This window comes from Schistocerca cancellata, chromosome 2 (assembly GCF_023864275.1).
Source record: "Schistocerca cancellata isolate TAMUIC-IGC-003103 chromosome 2, iqSchCanc2.1, whole genome shotgun sequence".
Lineage (NCBI taxonomy): Eukaryota > Metazoa > Arthropoda > Insecta > Orthoptera > Acrididae > Schistocerca > Schistocerca cancellata.
In genome coordinates, this window is record NC_064627.1 from 983363251 (window position 1) to 983376799 (window position 13549).

The following is a 13549-nucleotide window of genomic DNA, read 5'->3' on the forward strand; positions in this document are numbered from 1 at the left end:
GCACGTTAAGTTGTCGGTCACGACTTTTGTAACACGCTACGCGGATTTTAGTTAATTCAGAAGTCACAGAATACTACTAGAAAATAGGAATTTCACGCACTCATCTTTCTCAGTCGTCTGTGATTACTTTGCAGCACACCAGGGTCAAGCTCATCTCATGCTTCTGCAAAGTTACAATCAATTTTCAGAACTTCTAAAACACCCGTCCTGTCATGATGGAGGTTGAGCTCCCAATCTTCTCAAGGCTTCACGAAATATACTCGAACGTATTGTCTGGCTGAGAAACATCATAGCCAGTTATCTTTCGGTATAAAACTGCGCTGTCCCACGTCTTCTGCTATGAACCAGTCGCAGCGTAACGTCATTTGAGAGTGACTTATTAAATGAAGAAATTCACGAATATCAGAACACTCCCCTTTACAACTAACAAAATTATATATGTTTCTTGTTTGTGATGTAATGCAGCTAGCTTAGAATATCCATCTGTAGATAGCCTGTATGAAGCTATCTGCTATCATCCGACATCTATAGGCGCTACTCCTCAGTGACAACATAATAAAATAGCACATTGTCTACCGAGTGTCTTTAATTTTCATCATTTAACAATAAAGTGACTGGGCCAAAACTCTGTTTGCAGTAAACATTAAGTAAGAGGAATATTTATGAAAAGATATTGACACATTTGTTAAATATTGACGAGAAAGCTAAAAATGATGATTTGTGTACACTTTGTCCATTTCCAAAACAACGTAACTAAGACAACTAAGATAGACAGCCGATTTATTACTTCAGAAGCGATACGGCAATGAAGTAGTAACCCTTCCATGACAAATGGCTACCAGTAAATATATCGTACTACCATATATAATATACCGTAGCATTCAACTCAAGATTCGAGTTTCATAGTTATTTCTATCATTATATAAAAAGTGTATTTTATTGTCGTCCAGTAATGCACACAGTGTCATTCACGTTAAATGCTGATATTATTCAATCCACAAGTTTTTCATCCGATCACAATGAAACACACATAAGATATGATGAAGTAGCTCGCATCTGTAGCTCTTTCATTGTTTATATATAATGTATGTAAGCATGTATGTATGTATTAAACCGGGTACCTAGAAACGACGGAGATGCTTCGCCCCGCCGTAGCCTCAGTGGTTCATAAACCTACAACAGGCCGCAGCAGTCCACCCATCCCAACGCCGCCCCACGCCGAACCCAGGGTTATCTTTATATATAATAATTGTTTATGTTAATTAAGTTCACCCCTCACCTAAGTCAGCCATTCATGTTAGAATTTATTCGACATATTTCTACTGTCTTTTTTATCTTTGAATTAATTTCATCGGTTTAGCGTAGACATACCTTGCTGTACACATATACTCCATACAGGGTCGGCTACTTAACATCTTTAACACTCTAACGTCTTTGAAAGTAGTTTGTTGTGGTTACTTGCGTGAAGCTAGGCCACTTTTTGTAAATATTGAGTCTGTGTGTGTGTGTGTGTGTGTGTGTGTGGGGGGGCAGTCATAACATGTACAATGACTTGTGTTCAACCAGTTTCCTGATACGTCAACACTACTCATATAATGCACATACTAAAGCATAGAAACTGTAAAATGTACGACGGATATACATGACGAGTTCGTCGCACAGAAATATGCACCATGTAGATTTTTGCCACATTTCTTTTTTTATTAACTTTAAAACAATTTTGTGTATGTTCTGTCAAAACGACTAACAAAATAGAAAAAAAATCTCTCCTACATTTCTCGTATTTTGAAGGAAAAGTTGTCTATATCGATCCACAAAACTGACAACGACTGCAAAACGAGGCAAAGACGTCTGCTAGAGATATGTACAGACCGATTTGTAATTAATATGAAACTGGTAATAGTCTGACTTCAATAATTTTTTTAAAAAATCATATTTATGGATGCTTGCTCTCTCTAATTATAAAGCTTATAATGAAGTAGTGCTATGAACAGCTCAACTTCTTTTGCAGTTTCGCCTGAAGAAAATGTTATGGCCAGTTACGTAGAGTAGATATACTTCATATGGGCATTGTTGTATAGTGTTCAAAATTCTTTTGGTAATCATTTCTTTTCAAGAAGGAAACAAACGCAACGTAATACTAAACATCTCCCTTGTACGTGCGTGGTGTCCGTTCTTTCTGACATGTCCGAAAGAACAGACGCCATCCGCATATAACTTGTACGCCACACAGCGTTCCGATTTTTCACTGCAGATGCACAAAATTTGGCTGCTAGTGAGTGGTTTAATGGACAGGAGCCGCAAGTCAATAAGGTGTGGCATTTGGGGTTCTTAGCTGCATTCGGCTGCAGTGGGACAATGAGTGAACCACTTTGTGTCAGAGCACATTTCCCGCTATACCTAGCGGTCGCCTTAACCGCCTTAGCCAGTGGAGCAGGTCCCCCATTCGACCCAAAACTCCATATGTCATACGGTACAGGCTAGCTCCCCCTGTCTTTTAACCCCTCTCAAAGGTTCGGGCACTGGTGTGCGTGAGCTGTTAAATACTAAAACGCCATCTGATCTGCATATTACATGTGGATGGCGTCTGTTCTTTCGGCCATACGTTTTTAACGGTATTTATCGCGCACTCAAACGTCCGACCCGTCAATCGATAAGACCGAGTGGAACCAGGGTAACAGCCTTGCCTCGTCGACCACTCGCGTCTTGTCAAATCACCGAAGTTAAAGCTATGATGGGCATGGCTAGTAGTTGGATGGATAACCGCCGGGGAACGACACGTGCTGTTGCTTGTTTTCCCATTGCCTTTACGGCAAAATTGAGGAGGGGTGCGCTGTAAGGTTCCTCATAATCAGACTTTGCGCCAGTCTCCTGGATTAAATCCCAAACCTCTTCGCGGCGTCTCATCAAGTGAGGGCATGTAACTCTGTCGATGGTGATCAGCCTGTCGTATTGGAACGTTAAGATCGACGGCACCCTTGGTGCTATTCGAGGGGAGAAGGCTACTTGCCGGCACCCTTTCCCTTCTCTCATCATCGAATGCAAACATTCTACCACGCTACGCACACACACCCATTAGTTTGCGCGGGATTAGCTAAGCGGTCTAGGGCGCTGCAGTCACGGGCTGTGCGGCTGGTCGCCGCGAAGGTTCGAGTCATCCCTCAGGCATGGGTGTGTGTGTTTGTCCTTAGGATAATTCAGGTTAAGTAGTGTGTAAGTTTAGGGACTGATGATCTTAGCAGTTAAGTCCCATAAGATATCACACACTCACGCCCATTAGTATCACCTACTCTTACCAGGTACACTTGAACACTCTGCTCTCACACTTCACAAGGAAATGTTACATCATGCGCAAAGGACAGAAATTCTTTCCAACTAGGAGTCTGAACCTGTCCTTCCGGTCTCCCATCCAACAATGCTATATGACTTTGCTTTAGTGGAAGCCACACTGGACTCGCATTCGGAAGGACGACGGTTCAATCCTGCGTCCGGCCATCCTGATTTAGGTTTCCCGTGATTTTCCTAAATCGCTCCAGGCAAATGCCGGGATGGTTCCTTTGAAATGGCACGGCCGACTTCCTTCCTACGTACCGCACCCGTAGGGATGATGACAACACGATTAGATTAATTACAGTACGCACGGAGGCATTGAGATCGATGACCTCGCTGTCTGGTCTCCTACCCCATATAACCCAACCCTTTAGTGGAAGCAGCAGCACAACAGTGATGGTCTGTGCAGATCTGGCAGAAACGTCAGCAAGAAAAGTTTCATAGGCGATAACCATGAAAACCGGAAGATTCACCTGCAACTGAGACTACAGGTGGTAAACCACCCCCACTGTGTTTCTATTGACTGTTTGCATAATCTCGGTTGCGAGTGTTTCAGTTATGGATGAGATAGAGTGTACGTTAACATTCAACTAATCCAGCTGTATGTTGTGTTTCATCAATGTTTCAGTACTGATGACCAATTCAGTTTTCGTTGCATATTTCTTCTTAGCACAAGAAATGTTTAGCAGTCTACGAATATATCAGAGTACAATTAATATGAAGTGGAATGTGTTAATATTTTTTTCTAATGATAAGTCATTCTTGTTCCCCACTCAACTCCGAAGGATAGGAAAACAGGAAACATACTATCAGGAGTGTGGCTGCATTCATTTCTGTTCCCGTACGGCTTCTTCGAAGCCTGACGAGAAAGGGGCAGTCTCCAGAGCTTTAAGTATTTGACGTTTAATATTAAAATATGGAAATATGAAGGGTCGCATGAGATGGCTTATAGAAATGAAAGTTTCATTGCTGCACAAGTTGAACGTAGAATGTTCCTAAGTTATTCCTTAAGTCTCGATATCTCCTTAAATCTCTTCTCCACTTGACAAAATATTTTCATCATACTTTCACGTGCTTCCTGCTGCAACCGACGGCGTTAAAGACGCCAGCGAGGATAGGAGGTTTGGAGATTTGGCCACAAGCGCCGCTCCGAGCAGAGGATATAGCATAGAGGGAGACGGACAAGCGATAGACACGTCTCGGGCCGCCACGGCATACGAGTCGGCCTAAACCTGTGGTCTCCACGACAGTATAAACAGTGGATAGGGATCAATAGTTACCTGATTTTGTTCCACGGGTTCGTCATGTTGCCCCACGCAACAGCAGCGTTCTGTCTCACGTCTTTTTTAAATACTTCGTTTTCTCTTGGTTATAAAGCAACACAATTTACATACTACAGTATCGATTATGCCAAACATTTAGGAATTAGGAATGTTTCAATAACTGATTTTTCTGATAACCGATCGCTTACGGGAAAAAATTTACACTATCAGGAGAGTAATATGAAGGAAAGAAACAGACATATGTAGTAAACACAAATATGCATATATTTCATATGTATTACAAACACTACACATACTTTACATGTACTAGTCATTTATTATAAAAGTATACGATGAAAGAAAATCCGAAATTGACTTTGGTTTTGAGCTAGACATATTTCTCTGCCGCTAAATCTCACACACTTCTCAAACAAAGCATTTGGACAACATCAATTCTGCTCGTTTCTCGAACCAGTTACGAGCCAACTCAAGGCAGTGAAAGCTTCCTCGCTGGATGTTCATTTCACAGCAAGGTTTTCGCTAGCCTCTTCTACTTCATACTCTTATGGTCGCCGATGACACTAGCAATGACTTCATAATTTATCAGTAACTGATAACCAAAGTCATTGTAATCACATTCGAGCCAGTTTTGAACGATTTCTTACTTACCGTCTTCAAATACTGAAGATTCTTCAATCAGCCCAGCCAGTTGTGATACAAACTGGCTGTTTGGTGGGTCTTCAGTAGCAGTGATAAGCTCATCTCATGGAAGAAGCTTATTCCAGCCTCATCAGGTTACCTGCCATTCAGAAAGCTGTTGCACTCAGCGGCTGTTATATTGACTTGTAAATTACAGATTGCAGCGATCAGTCGTTCTTTTTTAAATTATATTGTGCAGATCTAGATTTCGGCTGGAAGCTAGCCATTCTCAATGCATTATTTTCGCCCAATGCATGTAATTCTCTGTTGGTCGGGCTTCATCGACAGTTCATTGATTCAATGTGCCAGTAGGAGTAAAACACACCGTGCCCATAATGGAAAATGTTTACAGGAATGATCGTTGTTTGATTATATTGTGAATAAAAATAGCTCCGATAAGGGTACTGAGTATTTTCCTGAACGCTGCTAATCAGGTAAAAGTGAATATTTATCTGAGCAAGTGAACAATCTTAATTTTCTCTTTTTGCCATATTTTATGTTAATTTATGTGGCATAGTGATCGAAGGAATGTAAAGGACGATCGTTAACGTTGTTTATATGCTGCAGTAAGGTGCTTGCTAATGCTGATTTTGTACTGTGATCAATAATAAATGAATGTGTAGGATTGTGGAGTTCTATTATTGCAAAAGTTGTAAATGCAAATATTAGTGTCAAAAACTGAAACAATTAGGAAGTTCAAATTTACATTTTCTCGCAGCAATTAAAGAATGAAAGATCAGTGCTAACCTATGTGTCATGTAGTGGTAGATCAGTGCTAACCCATGTTAAGTTCAGTAAATTTGGAAGTAAACTAAGTTCAGTACCCATTGTAGAATTTTTACGAATAAATTATGTGTAGAATTTACCATTTTCAAAATATGTCTTTGCTATGGATACATATTAGAATACAGTGACTTGCCTCAATACAGAAAATTACGTCTCTTTTGTTTGAAATATCTTTTTTATTATATTTTGTTGAAAATTTACTATGTACTTTTCTCAAAAGGGTCAACTTGTCAATTTCTATTCTTTACGGTCGAAGCCTTCACATCCATCTTAAGACTGACGTTGACTGGAGGTTCTCCACTTTGCTGTGACCGAAGCTTCTTCCTTAATCTCTTGGCATGGGTGATCGTACTTCAATGTTACACGGTATTCGAAGTCTACTTCTTCAGCGCTCTTCGTTATTAGGAATAATTCGTTCAATATCGCTTCGTTGTAGGCTATTTCCTCAGCTTGTGTACGAGACCAGATGTTTCCCTCATTCTTATCATTTCCTCTAGTTTTTATTAGTCTATTATTGTTATACATACTCGGTCATTCTTATAGTGCACTTTGTTTTCAGCATTTTGCTCCTCAAGCAGATTTCGAAGCTGTTCAGGTATTTTTCCACGTTGATGATCCACTGCCATAGAATATTGCAGTCCAGGCAAAACACTTGGTACAGCTCGAACTCTATTGAACTTCTTTCTGGTGCACACAAACCCATTCAAAAGCTGTTCTATCTAAATAAATCCTGCTCCTCGTTACCTCCACACAACTGCCATTTTCTGTCACAAAACTTTCTACTTATCTAAAAGGTTTTCCTTTCTCCAGTCTTTCTTTTTCATTACATTTCAACGAAACCTTCATGTCTAGTTATCATCGTCACTTTGATTTTTCCTATATTTATCCTCATTATATACTATTTTCCCACTTTAACGATTCTCTTTGTCATAAATTGTAATTATTCCTCTTATTCAGACAAACTTGCTTGATCATCTGTGAACTTAATTTTCTGTAATATATCTCGTCATACTATTTCTTCATCTTTTAATTCCTAATATGTTTACATATCCGCATAAATATTGACAAACGTTGGTGAGTAACAACACTATTGTGCAGAACCTCTTGCAATAGCTGTCTCACCTGTTTCCACATTTACAGTCCTTACTACCACTTGCTGCCCTGGGTGGCGTTCCCTTACAAATCTTCTACCTTTCCAGTCTACATCAATATCTATTTGGGTCTGTAAGTATATATTCCGATTCATTCCGTCAAAAACGCATTTTCCCTATCAGGTAATCAATGTTTTCTTGCATCATTCTTTTCCCTGTTATTGTACTCAGCCCCAATATCAAAAAACTGGAAATAAAATGAATTAAAATCAACCAGCTGCCCTGTATGATGTTCACGTGTAAATTCTTCGCAATTGGCGTCATGCAACACCATTGCGTGGCCTTTATTCACCAATTGTGCAAAAGAACAACCACTCCTAACTTATTCTGCATCAGAACTCCTTACGTCATATTTCACCGGCACATGACTGAACCGTACTGATACAGTCCATGATGGCCGCTTCTTCTATGGACAACAGTGCGTTCCCTACTAATAATATTAGTCATTAACAGAAAAAATGTTATCTCAGTATCGTGAAACATTCTCTTTTTTTATATCAAATCGCACCACGCCTTCATTATGTTTCAAGCTGTTACTACTTTCTTGTTGATTCAGTCAAAGCCACATACTTCGAAACTGTATAGTTTCTTAGTTAGGATATTAATAAAATAGATGGACAGTTTAAGCTTTCTATACGTCTTGTTTTAACGATGACAATTTTTCTGTTCTTGTCTTAAACTTATCTATACACCCTCTCCTAACTTTCTCTATAAAGCACCATTTCTTGAATTTATCATCCACGCAGTGCCTAAAATTATTCAGTTCTGAAACCCCTTCCACTTGCATCACGCAGTGAGTGGTGGCTGTCACATTATTTTTCCCCTAAAACATCACACAAGATGATCCAACATTCAGAATTCATGAAGAACAAGGAACCGCTTGGAGGATAAATGTAAAGGACGAGTATTCTACATAAACGGGAAATAATATCGGAATGTGATCTTGCAGCAACTTACTCACATCAAAACAATATATGTACCAATCAGCAAATACTGTGAATATAAGTTTACTTCCATAATTAAGTGATTGCTAGTAGGTATGTAAAGGCAAAGAGAGAGAGAGAGAGAAAAGATAAAAATAGAATGAAAACATGTATGGATTGAAGTGATCGGTGCTTTAGTAAACAAACTTATTTTGGGAAGAGCTAATTTTTGTCAGAATGATCCCTATGATAAACGTTTTCCAATGTAATGCAAAACACACAATTATGCGAAGATTAAATGTACAGGATTCATCCTAATGTTAATTATTCAGCTATAAACATAAGGCTACTTGACCACTGTCAAACGAACATATTTACAGTTACCGCCGTATCAAAACTATAAAAATCAGGATAACTTTCTAAAGTTACTTTCTGTTTGTTCTTACTCTGTATCACGCAGCAAACTGGAGCCTGTGGAACAGTGAAATACTAGACGTAACTCTTTAATTAGAACAAGTTCAGCTAAGTAACATGGAACGTGATTTGTGCTACGGAGCTGAGTTGAAGAGGTAACACGAGTTTCCACTAACTTCTCGAATTTAGCGGAAAATTAACTTAGAATGTCTTAAATGAAATCATCGAATGTAAGGTAACCATAACAGAGATAGATGAATAGGTAGCGGAAAATGAGATTTAAAAAATGAAAAATATTGTTTTTCTCACAATATGTACATGAAATAATGAAGGCCGAAAAATGTGTAGCATTGTAAATATCAGCGAAACATAACTAAAAGTGTAAACTGACAATGTTCATGAAATGAAAATTATTGTTTTTCTCACAATATATACTTGGAATAATGAAGGCCGGAAAATGTGTAATATTGTAAATGCAATGAAACATTACTAAGAGTCTAAACTGACACTGTTCATGTTAAGAAGTTAATTTCCAACTCAAAAGAAGTGATTAACCTAGCGCTAGACAATACACAATACTTATGAGGGAACGAACTAGTGGAGAAAATGTAATTTTTGCTTTTATTAAAAGTCTAATATGGTGATTGGACGGTAGATGAACCAAGAAAGACTCTGTGGGCTTTTAATGTAGGAAAAAGACCAAGGCAACCAAACAAGGTGGGTTGGTAAGATTAGAAAACTCGTTGAAGCAACCTGGATGCGCGTAAATGAATACCGTAACACATGGAGTCTGTATGAAGGGTTTTTATAGCAGTCCATTATAACAGCTAAGAAACATACACACACATCACCTTACAAACACACAAAACATACATACGCAAGTATACGTTACTCAAAACAAGAAATGTATGACATGTATATTTAAGATTCGTCGTGAGCTCTGATTCAAGAAGAGAAAACAACGAAAATGTAGGACTTACGAAAACTTCATTTTCCTGTGAATTAAAAACAAAAGAAAAAAAGAGGAAGTTGTAGTGTCAGTCGCGGAATATGCCGCCGGTTGAAATGTTTAAATAATTTACGCGAACGCAATAGCGTGACGTCTTTCACAACCACCATTATTCCTACGGGTGCACATGTTTACAATAGCCAAGAAAATCCCATATTTTAGCCTACTGCCTTGTCACCGGTCACCCTATGCATTATAACGACACAGATATTCTGGCGTGCACTCACGGCTATTGGTTCAAAAAATGGCTCTGAGCACTATGGGACTCAACATCTTAGGACGTAAGTCCCCTAGAACTTAGAACTACTTAAACCTAACTAACCTAAGGACATCACACACACCCATGCCCGAGGCAGGATTCGAAACTGCGACCGTAGCAGTCCCGCGGTTCCGGACTGCAGCGCCAGAACCGCACGGCCACCGTGGCCGGCCACGGCTATTGGAATAGTATAACTAAGAAAGAAGTTGAGATTAGCAAGTAACGTTAGAAATATAATCGTAAATTTTTACTTAAGCTCTACTTATAATCCTGATATATCCCTAGTCAAACAACGAAAACAATGCCGGGACAGCATAAATGCTACTTGGTCAGCTGTTGTAAACTAGGACTCACTATCGAGAAATTCCTGACTTTCGTCACATTTGGTTGTGTGGTAGTGCTAGTTGTTTATGTTGTGGGTTTTTTGTCCTTCTAACCTGCTGTGATAAACTTTAGGACGAAAGTAACTGTCGCATGATATGTCGCTGTCAAGTAACACAACACGATGAAGCTTGGACAATATACAGAGTATGTCACAGGAGGAATGGTCACTAATCAGTGATATGACAGGGACGCTCATTTGCAATATTCTCAACGGTTTCGGAGATGGAACAGATACACTCCTGGAAATTGAAATAAGAACACCGTGAATTCATTGTCCCAGGAAGGGGAAACTTTATTGACACATTCCTGGGGTCAGATACATCACATGATCACACTGACAGAACCACAGGCACATAGACACAGGCAACAGAAGCATGCACAATGTCGGCACTAGTACAGTGTATATCCACCTTTCGCAGCAATGCAGGCTGCTATTCTCCCACGGAGACGATCGTAGAGATGCTGGATGTAGTCCTGTGGAACGGCTTGCCATGCCATTTCCACCTGGCGCCTCAGTTGGACCAGCGTTCGTGCTGGACGTGCAGACCGCGTGAGACGACGCTTCATCCAGTCCCAAACATGCTCAATGGGGGACAGATCCGGAGATCTTGCTGGCCAGGGTAGTTGACTTACACCTTCTAGAGCACGTTGGGTGGCACGGGATACATGCGGACGTGCATTGTCCTGTTGGAACAGCAAGTTCCCTTGCCGGTCTAGGAATGGTAGAACGATGGGTTCGATGACGGTTTGGATGTACCGTGCACTATTCAGTGTCCCCTCGACGATCACCAGTGGTGTACGGCCAGTGTAGGAGATCGCTCCCCATACCATGATGCCGGGTGTTGGCCCTGTGTGCCTCGGTCGTATGCAGTCCTGATTGTGGCGCTCACCTGCACGGCGCCAAACACGCATACGACCATCATTGGCACCAAGGCAGAAGCGACTCTCATCGCTGAAGACGACACGTCTCCATTCGTCCCTCCATTCACGCCTGTCGCGACACCACTGGAGGCGGGCTACACGATGTTGGGGCGTGAGCGGAAGACGGCCTAACGGTGTGCGGGACCGTAGCCCAGCTTCATGGAGACGGTTGCGAATGGTCCTCGCCGATACCCCAGGAGCAACAGTGTCCCTAATTTGCTGGGAAGTGGCGGTGCGGTCCCCTACGGCACTGTGTAGGATCCTACGGTCTTGGCGTGCATCCGTGCGTCGCTGCGGTCCGGTCCCAGGTCGACGGGCACGTGCACCTTCCGCCGACCACTGGCGACAACATCGATGTACTGTGGAGACCTCAACGCCCCACGTGTTGAGCAATTCGGCGGTACGTCCACCCGGCCTCCCGCATGCCCACTATACGCCCTCGCTCAAAGTCCGTCAACTGCACATACGGTTCACGTCCACGCTGTCGCGGCATGCTACCAGTGTTAAAGACTGCGATGGAGCTCCGTATGCCACGGCAAACTGGCTGACACTGACGGCGGCGGTGCACAAATGCTGCGCAGCTAGCGCCATTCGACGGCCAACACCGCGGTTCCTGGTGTGTCCGCTGTGCCGTGCGTGTGATCATTGCTTGTACAGCCCTCTAGCAGTGTCCGGAGCAAGTATGGTGGGTCTGACACACCGGTGTCAATGTGTTCTTTTTTCCATTTCCAGGAGTGTATAATGCAAATTTGTTTTTGATGAAGTAGCTCGCACGTATGTGTCTTGTCCACTCTGCCTCTTCGATCTTTTATTCTAACTGGACCTATCTCGTTGGTTCCTACCTCTTTGATCGGGATGCCATTTGCCATTACGGGGACCTGGACATGAAAATGACTGAAAAATCTAAAAAATACATTTGCCGCTATCTGAAAGACAAATTTCTCCCGTTTCCAAAATTGTATTGTTTATTTACTTTTAAACTGTTATTATAGTTCTAAACGTTCGTTGAACAAATGTCAGTACACTGGCTTCAGGCAAGGTATATCACCACAAACATTCCATGCCTGCCACAATCATGTAAACAATAAAGCCAATATATAGTGACGTCGCAGATAAAAAATTATATATGAAATGTCTACATGGCCGTACACAAAACCCTAATGACAGTTTCAACAGCTGCGTGTGGCAACGAGTACCAAAAACAATGTTTGTTGGATGGACAGTACTCAAAATAGGTGTTATGGATGCTGTCATCTGATTCAATGATGGTGTAATCAGCAGGACAAAAGTAATGGAGAAATTAGGCATCCAGCCAGGAAATAATACGATAGCTGCTCTGGCTGCCATAGATCGTCAGCGACTAGTTGAAGCTGAAAGGGCTGTGGAAGCCACCACTAAAGAGTCCAGAGCAAGAAAAAGGCTCCTGAAGAAGTCTACAGAGGATAAAGAAGCAGCTGTCCAGCAATATATGCTGCTGGAATGTTCTGACAGAGGCATACGGTGAGTCAAAAACACTGTGAACATTCTTTTCTCATTTCCTCGAAACTACATTTTCAGAACATTAGGAACATATAACTTCACAATGGTTTTATCCATGTCCACCAAATTTTTCTCAATTAAAGAATGGGATAGTATCTTTGTATTGTGCCTAATACATTGCAGAAATGATCTATGTTTGTCATTCTGTATATAATTGTAGTGGTACTTTTTAGACAAAATAGTAATGTGGTATAATAAGGGTTTTTCTATTTCCTCAGATACACTCTAAACTACAAAACGAGAGGCATAATACGTTCCTACGAATGTTGACAGTTTGAATGCTATGAGACTGATGATGGACCAGAAATTGGTACCAGGATGGGAACGTGTATTACAAAAAACATCTATTAGTCAAAATAGTGTAATTCTTAAACTATAAAAGATATTTCAATAAATTTCCTTTTACAGCTGGCGTTAATGTCATTCACTGTTGGTAAAAAACCACAACTTCCTCCGCATTGCAGATCAAGAGTAATGTGCACTGATAGCGAGGTATGAAAATGAAGCCCGTTCACGTCCAGGTCCCCTTAAACTAGCCCGCTGAACGCACAATTGTACACGGTGTGTTGTGAGTGAAGTAATGCGAGGGACTGACAGTGTATCAGATAACAGCGTCGGTTACCTGTGTTCGCACACGCGCTGGACAAAATGCCGCAAACCTGCACTAATGAAGCATATACAGATAAGATGTACGTTTCCGGCTTTTGGGATGGTAGTGCGCCTGTTGCTGTCGAAGAATACTATCTGCGCTTTCCGACATGTCGAATGCCTGACCGTAGAGTGCCTAGCAAATCATTCGCCACATAACGTGAAACAAGCAATCTTCAAAGTTCCCGTTTTTGTTCTCGACGAATTGTTCAGTAACCTGCGCA